At 42.9% G+C, this 11,353-nt stretch overlaps 1 pseudogene; it reads right to left on the bottom strand.

Moving 5' to 3' along the window:
• Positions 1 to 832: 832 nt before the first annotated feature.
• LOC132398241 (interferon-inducible GTPase 5-like) lies at positions 833 to 7,364 on the bottom strand (annotated as a pseudogene).
• Positions 7,365 to 11,353: the final 3,989 nt, after the last annotated feature.

The following is an 11,353-nucleotide window of genomic DNA, read 5'->3' as shown; positions in this document are numbered from 1 at the left end:
TTGAAAATAACTATTCAGCCTCCAGCTGATCTAGCTCACTGGCTACTTTATCACCAACAGTAGAAGGAACCAGATAGGCTTTGTAAAATTTCAGTGTGGCATTTTCATTTAACACTATTTTACTGTTGATAAGTTTGAGTTTTCCAATGCCATCTTTGAACACTACTATTTATTTTTGTAGTCTGTCACACATGCTTTGTGGCCTACATTGTTGTAGCTTCTGTAAGTTTCACCTTTAAACCTGCAATGGTCTGGTGTATGTTAGCCCCTGCCACAACAGTTACACAATCCGATTGGTCAGGCTCTTTTCTCTTTAGACGCTGGGATTTAGTTCCAGCTCACTTTCATTGCTGACTGCAACTCAGTCATGTCTCTGGCTGCTGTTTCATTTGATGCTGCAGTTTCTTGCAATGCCAGTCCATTGCCCTTTTTATGATATCACAATCAGAATCTTTACAGATACTCAAGGGAAAACCATTAGTTTGCACACAGCAATATTGCAAACACTGAGACCTTATAATGTCCAAACAGTCTGACACTGGTTATTGATTGAGGTGAGCATCATTCAGATACCTGGAGGTAACTTCTCAGATCTTCTTTGAATTAGGATCACATGTCATTTATGTCCATCTGTTTCATGTCTTTAACGGATTGGCTCTCCATAGGTCAGGCACAAGTATTCCTCAGAAATAGATAAGAAATATTTCAGAAAGGAAAGCAACAAAGGGGAAAATTGTCATGTAGAATTACAGCAGGGTTCAGTGACAGGCCTCTTCAGTATATTAACCACAGCATAACATTAGCTCACTGTGTTGATGTTGGTGCTGACCAGTTAATCAATGCCATTTGCAACCTTCACCACCCTCTCTGCACTCTCTGTAAGATCCTTCAGTGCATTGGTCAGTATTGTGTAGGTCATGAGAAATGATGATCCTGTTAGGGATAAAGTCAAGACCAACTTCCACAGCTGAAACAACAGCAACTGTAGCACCCCAGCCTTACCTTCTAATTATATCTTTATTCATTATCCTCAGCAGAAGAGGGGATAATATCTCTTCCACTGGTTTATCTGTGATGTTGGCCAGTCTTTGAAGAGAAGCTTCATCCAGACACAGGCTTTTACGGAAATCAATTACTGCTCGAATCAGAATGGTGATATCACAGGCAAAGGAGACTAGGAACGGGGACTGCTCCCACAGCTCCTGAAAGTGTTGCCGACATCCAGACATGTTTCTGCAGCACTTTGGTTTTCTACTGAACCATCTCCACACTTTGGTTTGCATAGGCCAGAACAAAGACACTTTTCTTTATATAGGACAGATCATCTTCAAGTGTTTTATTTAACTGACTGAAATCATATCGATCCTGTTCAAAACTGGATATCAGGAACACAGACGGGTTCAGAATCCCCGCTTCTCTCAAATTATTGACATAGTTACTCTGAATATCATCCAGCTTTTCTTCCTCATTAATTTTACTTCCTCCCCCCTTTCTCATTGAATAAAAATCTTGATCAATCTTAGTGTGGACAAAGTAGAAATTTTTCCTGAGCTGTTTAATCTCTTTAGCAAGTTTTGCATCATTTTCTTTGAAACGACAAGCTGATATTATGAAGAAATCATATCTTTCAAATTTCACTTCCTTAAGATAAGTAGCAGCTGGAAATGTTGGGGATCCAATCCCTGGCAGGTCCCAATAGCAGACATTGGACTGATTGGGATGTGGGTACGCGGTTGGCTTCATTGTAGCTTCAATGACATCAACTTCAGCAGCTCCATCATCATTGTTCCGAAGTCCTCTCATGGCATTGATGAAGGTGGACTTTCCTGTACCTGACTCTCCTGTCACTGCAACGTTAAGCTCTCTCTGATCCAGTTCGGCCTTATCAGAGATGTAACTTTATTCACTCCACCTGTTTCAAAGAAGGATTTCCGTTTGTTGAGCTGTTCCATTGTGAAAAATGTGGCATTCTCAGACTGAGCGACCTGTTGCCTGAAAGGAAACAGTTTCCCTTAGAATTTCTAGACACAAAAATTTCCATTTCCACAGATCCCTATTTGGTTGTCAACAATCTCATATGGGACAACGTGCGGTAAACAACTAACCCAAAAGTCAGCTCGGCTTTGGGATGGCATGGTAACATACAGGCAAACCTGCAGGACAAAGAATGCTTGTAAATTTCATGTGGATAACACCATAGGTCAGGCTGTAACCTGGCTCTCTAGAACTATGAGTATTGGAAATTTATCCATCCATACAAATCTATCCATAAAATCAGTTCATTTCCCAGAGAAGGAGGAATTCAAAGGGGGGAAAGGGGCCACAGTGGTTGACAAAGGAAGTCAGAGATTGCATAGCATTAAAAAAAAGGAAGTATGACAGAGCTAAAGTGAGTGGGAGGACAGATGATTGGGAAGTTTTTAAGGAACAACAGAACTTAACTAAAAAGACAATATGGGGAGAAAAAAATGAGGTACGAACGCAAGCTAGCTAGGAATATAAGGGAAGATAGCAAAAGCTTTTTTTTGTTCATTTTTTTGGTATGTGAAGAGAAAGAAAATAGTTAAGAACAATGTTGGGCCCTTGAAGAATGAATTAGGTGAAATTGTTATGGAAACAGAGAAATGGCAGAAGAATTTAATGAGTACTTTAGATCGGTCTTTACTAAGGAAGACACAAGCAATCTCCCAGATGTATGGATGGGCCAAGGACATAGGTTAACAGAGCAAATTAAACAGATTGACATTAGGAAGGAAACAGTGTTGAGAAGACTGATGGGTCTGAAGGCTGACAAATCCCCAGGTCCAGAAGGTCTGCATCCTAGGGTACTAAAGGAGGTGGCCCTGGAAATTGCGGATGCATTGGTAATCATTTTCCAATGTTCCTTAGATTCAGGATCAGTTCCTAAGGATTGGAGAATGGCTAATGTTATCCCACTTTTTAAGAAAAGAGGGAGGGAGAAAACAGAGAACTATCGACCTCTCAGCCTGACATTGGTGGTGGGAAAGATGCTAGAGTCCATTATTAAGGATGAAATAGTGGTATATCTAGATAGCAGTGATAGGATTGGGCCGAGCCAGCATGGATTTACCAAATCATGCTTGACTAATCTGTTGGAGTTTTTCGAGGATGTAACCAGGAAGTTAGATAGGGGAGATCCAGTGGATGTAGTGTACCTCGATTTTCAGAAGGCATTTGATAAGGTCCCACATAGGAGATTGGTGGGTAAAATCAGAGCTCATGGCATTGGGGAGAAGATATTGACATGGATAGAAACTGGTTGGCAGATAGAAAGCAAAGGGTAACAATGAATGGGTGTTTCTCGGAATGGCAGATGTTGACTAGAGGGGTGCCACAGGGCTCGGTATTGGGACCACTGCTGTTTACGATTTACATCAACGATTTAGATGAAGGCATTGAGAATAACATCAGTAAGTTTGCTGATGATACTAAGCTGGGTGGCAGTGTGACATGTGATGAGGATGTTAGGAGAATTCAGGGTGACTTGGATAGGCTGGGTGAGTGGGCAGATACTTGGCAGATGAAGTCTATTGTGAATAAGTGTGAGGTTATCCACTTTGGGAGTAAGAACAGGAAGACAGATTATTATCTGAATGGTGTAGAGTTAGGGAAGGGAGAAATACAAAGAGATCTAGGGGTCCTTGTTCATCAGTCACTGAAGGTGAATGAGCAAGTGCAGCAGGCAGTGAAGAAGGCTAATGGAATGTTGGCCTTTATTACAAAGGGAATTGAGTACAAGAGCAAGGAAATCCTCTTGCATTTGTACAGGGCCCTGGTGAGACCACACCTGGAGTATTGTGTACAGTTTTGGTCTCCAGGGTTAAGGAAGGACATCGTAGCTGTACAGGAAGTGCAGCGTAGATTCACGAGGTTAATTCCTGAGAGGTCTGGACTGTCTTACGCAGAAAGGTTAGAGGCACTGGGCTTGTACACGCTGGAATTAAGGAGATTGAGAGGGGACCTGATTGAAACATATAAGATTATTAAGGGATTGGACAAAATAGAGGCAGGAAATATGTTCCAGATGCTGGGAGAGTCCAGTACCAGAGGGCATGGTTTGAGAATAAGGGGTAGGTCATTTAGGACAGAGTTAAGGAAAAGCTTCTTCTCCCAGCGAGTTGTGGGGGTCTGGAATGCACTGCCTCATAAGGTAGTGGAGGCCAATTCTCTGGATACTTTCAAGAAGGAGCTAGATGGGTATCTTATGGATAGGGGAATCAAGGGATATGGGGACAAGGCAGGAACCGGGTATTGATAGTAGTTGATCAGCCATGATCTCAAAATGGTTGTGCAGGCTCAAAGGGCCGAATGGTCTACTTCTGCACCTATTGTCTATTGTCAACCTCATGATATCAATGTAGAAGTCCTTACATGAGAGCTGCCAGTTCAACCAGTATCAACTCCATCATAAATGACCTTCCATTCTCTACAAGGTCCAATATCAGACAAGATTCATTTCACTTCACTTCACAATGGAAACTAAACAAATTCATGCCTGCTGTAACAAAGTGACCAAGGTGGTGAGCGGGTGGGGGGGGGGGGGCGGTGCAGTGGCACTGTTCTAAAAATGGTGCAGCGGACTGACACCACCAGTGACCTGGCTTCATCCTGGCCTCTGGTTCTGTCTGTTTGGAGTCTGCATGCTCTCCTGTCACAAATTTTCCATGTGTGATCCTGCCACTGTGTTAGTTGATAGGTTAATGTGCCTCTGTAAACTGCTTGTCCTGCAGGAGGAGGTAGGGAAGTTGGAAACTTGATGTGTGTGTGAGAGAGAATTTGTTAGATGGAAATAAGCAGGTGCATGGAAAAGGTGGGAATGCTTGGGGGGGTGGTGGAGGGTGGCATCAGAGATGAGGCTGGGTATTAAAAGACAAATAGAAAAATATTAGTGATCTTAAAGTATGAAAAAATCTATAAAACATTGATGTCTGGGATAAACAAAGACTAGTAACACGTCCTTATAGCAGGCTGTGACCATCTCCAAACAAGGAGAGTCTAACCACCTACTCTTGACATCAATTCCACACAGACTTGTCAGTGTGTGCCACATACACGTCTCCTACACTGTTTCTTCTTGGCTACTCTGACAGCAACTGACAACCCCCTGATCTCCACTAATAAAACAGGGCACTACTGATCAGGGACAATATCACAGCTGCTCTCAGAGGGAGTGGATAATGGATGGATTATCCTCTGAGCCCATAGTGGTAAAGTTCAAGGAGCAATTACTCTGAGTGGATTACATTATGGAGCCCCCATTCACAACCAAGACATTGAGGAAAAAACCTGCAGGCAGCTGAGGAAGAATTGCAAAACAGCAGGGTTGTTTTATTGTGTAACTGCCACTTCACCAACTAAACTGGGTCTTCTTTGTGCAAGTGAGTTAGACAGGGCAGGATTGCTAGGTGCATCAAAGACAGTTTGTTAAAACAATATGTGGGTAGCCCAACTAGAACGGCATTCATACTGGACCTGAGAATGGGAAATGTGATTTGTCAGCTGACTGACCTTTCAGTCAATGAAAATAATAAGAATCAGTAATTACAATAGCTTAAATTCTGATATCTCTAAGTATAGATGTTGCACAAAAGTATTATTCAGCGGGAGAATAATTCTCTGTTTTAAGCAGGAACTAGGTAGATTTATTCAGGAACAGTTGTTCCTGGGCAAATCTCTTCTGAGTAGGGTGTTCAATGGCCAACATCACAGAGTATGGAATTGATATGATCCAGTAGGTTGGAAGGATAAGTGTGGCAAGATAGGGGAGCATTTGAAAGAGGTCAAGAGGGAATAGGAAGCATATGTACAGTTTATGAAGTTAAAATAATCAGAGTCCTTGAATGAGAGAAGAACTCAAGAGGGGAATGAGGTGAGTCAGAAAGGGCCACAAAAACTCCTTGGCATGTTTGATTAAAGGGAATCCTGTACATAAATCAAGAGAATGACTGGGGATTGCTTAGGACTAGTCAAGAACAAATGATTAGAGATACAGTATGCTTTGAGGTAGAAGATGCAGAGAAATTCTAAATGAGTACCAGACAACATGTTGGAGGAACTCAGCAGATCATACAACATCCAAGCCTGACCTATTGAGTTCCTACAAGATTTTGTGTATTGATTCTGATCTCTCACATCTACAGTCTCTCTGGTGTCCCGTGAATGAGTAGTTACAGTAAGCATCCAACAAGGGGAAAGCCATGGAGAACTGTGTGCGGCATTGTGATGTGTTTGAGCATTTTTAGATAAAGAAAAAGGTAATGTTTGATCTTTTGAAGAAGGTTAAAGTGAAAGGGGTGTAGGCAATAGAAACGATCAAGGTGTTTAAAACGTTGTTTGATAAGCATGTATAATTGCAAAGATTAGAGAGTTATGGATCACGAGGAGGCAGAGTGAAACTTGGAAGGGGAAGGATGAAGTAAAGAACTGGGAAGATGATTGGTGAAAGTGACAGAAGGCCATCCACTGTCATAATGAGGCTACAAAAATGCTGGAAGAAAAACATCTTATATTCCGTTTGGGTAGCCTCCAACTGATGGAATTAACACTGATTGCTCAAACTTCGCGTATGGCCTCCCAGTCCCACCCTGCTCCCCCCCATCACCATTTTCCATGCCCTTTTTCCTCCCACGCCTCATCTTCTTGCCTACCCATCACCTTTCACTGCTGCTCATCCCCCACTTTTTTTCTTGCTTCCATGTCCTTGTGTCTATTTCACCAATCAACTTCCCAGCTCTTTACTTCATCCCTGCAAGTTTCACTGGTGTTTCTCTCTCTCTCCTCCTCCCACCATTTAAATCTACTCCTCAGCTTTTATTTTCCAGTCCTGAAGGATTTTGGCCTGAAATATCAACTGTACTTTTTTCCATAAATGCTGCCTGGCCTGCTGAGTTCCTCCAGCAGATTGTGTGTGTTGATTGGATTTCTAGCATCTGCAGATTTTCTCTTGTTTGCAGGCAAGAGAATTTGTTTGAGGTGTCATTAGCTTAAATGGTGCAGCATAACATCGTGAGCTGAAGGGCCTGTTCCCATGTTGAGACATTCTGTGTTCTGTGTCAAGGGTTTTGATGGAAGGGAATACCACCACCTACAGCTTCCCCTCCATCATTCACTGATATCATTGCTCCACACGGTCACTGGGTCCACACTCAGGAATTCCAGATCCAACCCCACAATGGGATCAGATTTATCAGGATGGCAGCTGATCAACAAAGCAGATCCCATGCACCAATGAGAATGCTGAGCACTCAGTGTGCAGTGCACTGGCAGGAGTTGCTGAGGTGGGGTTCATTGTAGAGACACACGGTGTGGCATGTTCTGACCTACCTGGAGCTTGCTCCTCCCATTCTTCATCACTGTTTCTGACAGCATGGCCTGTGTGACAATCCAGTAATCCCAGCACCAAACAGGGAGAGAGGTTGGGGGCTTGGGTCTCCTCTTTGTCTTCGTGTAACTATCTCCTTGAAGGAAGTATAAAGAGTGACTGTCGGTTCTTTGTTTCACAAGATTATTTAAGGATGCTCAGCAAATCACCTTTAATCACTGGAGAATAATGTGAGAAAGCAGTGACTAGAACAGTACAGCACAGGGTCCTTGGCTCATATTGTTCCTGCTGACCATGATACCAAAATAAACTCTTCCCATCTACCTGAACAAGATACATCCTCTGCATTCCCTGCATGTTCATGTGACTATCTAAATGTTTCCTCGGTGTTATTGTTGTGTCTGCTCCCACCACTAGCTGTGGCAGAAAGCTCTAGGCACTACCAGTCTCTGAGTAAAACATTATTTTAAACATGCCCTATCACCACATCACTACCTACTAATATTTGATATTTCTTGGAAAATAACTCCTTCTGGCCTACTCATGATTTTATATACTTCCAACAGGTTTCCCACATCCCTCCAACTCCCACAACTACACCTCTGCCACTCCCAGCTTTCAACACTCCGGAGAAAACAATCCTGGTTTATCCAAATTTTTCTCACAGCACATTGCCTCTCACCTAAGCAACATCTTGGTAAACCTTTTCTGCACCTTCTCCAAAGCCTCCATATGCTTTCTATTATAGGGCCAATGCAGCCTAAACAGAGCAGATCCAGGTTTGCCCAACTTTTCCGTCTAGCTAAATAGAAAAAAAAATGCAACTGTATTGTCTCTGCTTATTTAGTTATCCAGACAGAGGAGATTATGAGGGGAGTTATGTTTCCTCCTCAAGGTTTTAGGAAAGAACCTGCTAGAACATTGGATGCTCAGAGCTGAAGGTAAATGGAAATAAGAAAGAACATTATCTGTAGTGCACTCTACAACATGGAATCTGCAAATCAACCGTCATCTCCAAAAAGCCACACAGTTGTTTGTGATAATCACTATGAATAGTTCTAATACTAGTTATGGTTAATCTGCTTTGTTACCACTTTTGGGCAGTTTTTGAATCAAGCAACATCTACAAAATGCCGCACAGTTGCCTGTGATAATGACTTTGAATAGATGGTGTTTTTTACTCAAACTCCAAGATTCACAGGAACTTTTAGCGTCTGTGGGGTGATGATGCATTTTTGAGGTTGCAACCACAATCAAATACCACCCAACTTGATGAACATTGACACTGACTTTCAGAAAGGGGATACACCTGAATGTAAAGATAAATGAAGAAATGATTATTGAAAATACTATCACATTGGGTCAACCTGCAGAGAATGAGCACTGAGCTGAACTGTACTGAAATGTACTTTTTCATTTTCTGTTTTTATATTCCATGCTTCTGTTCATTTTTTGTTGTCATTTGTATGTGGGATGGGAGGAGTTTGATATTTGATGTTTTTGCTTTCAAGAAGGAGCTGGATAGGTATCTTATGGATAGGGGAATCAAGGGATATGGGGACAAGGCGAGAACCGGGTATTGATAGTAGATGATCGGCCAGATCTCAAAATGGTGGTGCAGGCTTGAAGGGCTGAATGGTCTACTTCGACACCTATTGTCTATAACTGGTTGGGTACATAGTCCTTTGTTTCGTGACTGTGTGTGGGGAAGATGATTTCCAGGGTTGTGTTAAAGCATACATACTTTGATAGTAAATGTAATTTGAAGTTTGAGAATTTTGAGATTAAAATATAAATATACTCCCACTACCAAGATGTTCCAAGCTCAACATGTGAGAGATGATGCTCTCATGATCTTCCACAGCTTCCCTGATTTGGAAATCTCCCTCGGATTGTAAAGTTATTTCTCACACTATTATTTCACACTGGGAAGAGAAAGAAATAAGACTGATGAAACTGACATCTGCTGTGGGAAATGTGGACATGTCAGAGTGGGACTGAGAATTTGGACACCATGTAGTGATGACCAGAGCATTTTCTCAAGTGACAATAATAAACAGGGATTCTGTAACTGGATGAGGGATGAAGCTGTATGAATTGATGATTCAGAATAAAGTGAATTTAGGTCACATCACATCAACAGGGGGATATAACTCAATGGATTGAAGTATGGTGAAAACAGCCAGCTTGCATAACAGTCATGATTCAATCTCCAGATTACCATCAACACTGAGCTTGTTCATCCTTTGTCCTTCAGTGAAACATGTGGTGATTGAAAGTCTTCAGATATCAGAAATTAATCAATGATTTTCACCTGCTCTTTTAGCCAAAATACTAATATATTCATAGAATCACTGGTACACAACAAGAGGAGAGTTCACAAAGTCAATGACACTGTGTGAAAAAGATTGATGTTTGGGCCTTTCCTCGATGGTGATAATTATTCCAGGCCTCTTCAGTTGTACAGCTATTACTGGACACTTTTTTTCTTTTGATTAACCATTGCTTTGGCCTTGCTGCAGGCAGTTGATGAGAGCAACGTTTGCTGAGAATATCTGAACAGAATGAACACTGTATAATCATCAGCAAACATCTCAATCCAGACATTAGATGTTGCAAGGATGTGGCTGTGGGGCAACTCAAGTGCTGGACACAGGCACGGAGACAGGATCGAGAGGCATTAGCACAGTTGTGAGCGTGGAATAAGTATTCAGGAGAGTCTTTACACGGAGACAAGTTTCACATAGCGAATCCAGGAAAATGATGCAGAACTTAGAACTGACAATACTAAAGAACCATGAAATGAGGTTAATCATACAAGAGTTGACCAACAAACTGGCAGCTCCTTGTTGTGATTCCAGGTTTTTTTATCCTGAATTTACTGATGGAAGGCAGGTGTGTGTAATTATTGGTACTGGGAATGATTGGAAATTAGAGGGGATTGAGGCCCAATTACTGAGCAAGGTGGGGAGTTACCAGATGGGACCATGACAGTAACCCCCACCCCCACCAGGAGCCTCCAGGCTTGTCTGAATGGACCCAATGAAAGTCCTGGATGAGGGACGGGTCCAGGATGAAGGAGCAGGGAACCCAGGAACTCTCTTTTGGACTGTAGCCTTCCCAGTCTAACAGGTATTGGAAACCCCTGCCCTGATGACGTACATCCAGTAGTTGTCAGATGATGTATGCCAGATGGTTGTCGATGACAAGGGCAGGTGGAGGCATCTCAGTCAGAGGACACAAGGGGCTGACAGAAACTGGGTTTAATTGGGAAACATGAAAGGTAGGACGGATGCGCATAGGTCTTGACAGTTTAAGTCAGACTGCTGTGGGATTGATGACCCCTTCGACCTTCAATTGTCCCAGGAAATGAGAGGCGAGTTTCCTAGGCTCATTTTTGAGCCGGATGCCCTTGAACAAAAGCCACACCATCTGCCCAGGTCAGTACACAGGTACTGGAATCTGGTGTCAGTCAGCGGTCTTCTTATTTTGACTTGCTGATCTGAGTAGGGCCGTGGTGTCCCAAGCCCTGAGGCACGGATCGATATGGTCCTGAACAGATGGCACCACAATCTCCTCTTCTTGTGCGGGGAACAGCAGGGGTTGGTACCCAAGGGAACAATCAAAGGGAGAACTTGCAATGGCAGAGCTCACCAGAGAGTGTGGGTGTACTCAACCCACAGGAGGTGGTTGCTCCAGGTAGAAGGGTGGTTTACCATTACACAATGTAGCATCGCCTCCAGGTCCTGGTTGACTCATTCCATCTGCCTGTTTGTCTGGGGTTGGAAGCCGGATGACAGGCTGACCGATGCAAATAAGGCTTGACAGAAGGCCTTCCACACCTGTGAGACAGATTGAGGACCTCGATCAGAGATTATGTCCATAGGGATTCTATGGAGGTGGAAGACATGGCAGACAAGACAGTCTGTGGTTTCCTGAGTGGAAGGGAGTTTAGGAAGGGCTACAGAGTGCATCACCTTGGAGAACCAGTCAACCACAGTGAGGACAGTG

This window comes from Hypanus sabinus, chromosome 8 (genome assembly GCF_030144855.1).
Source record: "Hypanus sabinus isolate sHypSab1 chromosome 8, sHypSab1.hap1, whole genome shotgun sequence".
NCBI classification, from domain to species: domain Eukaryota; kingdom Metazoa; phylum Chordata; class Chondrichthyes; order Myliobatiformes; family Dasyatidae; genus Hypanus; species Hypanus sabinus.
The sequence above is the reverse complement of the archived record's forward strand: the minus strand, read 5'-3'. Positions and strand labels throughout refer to the sequence as shown.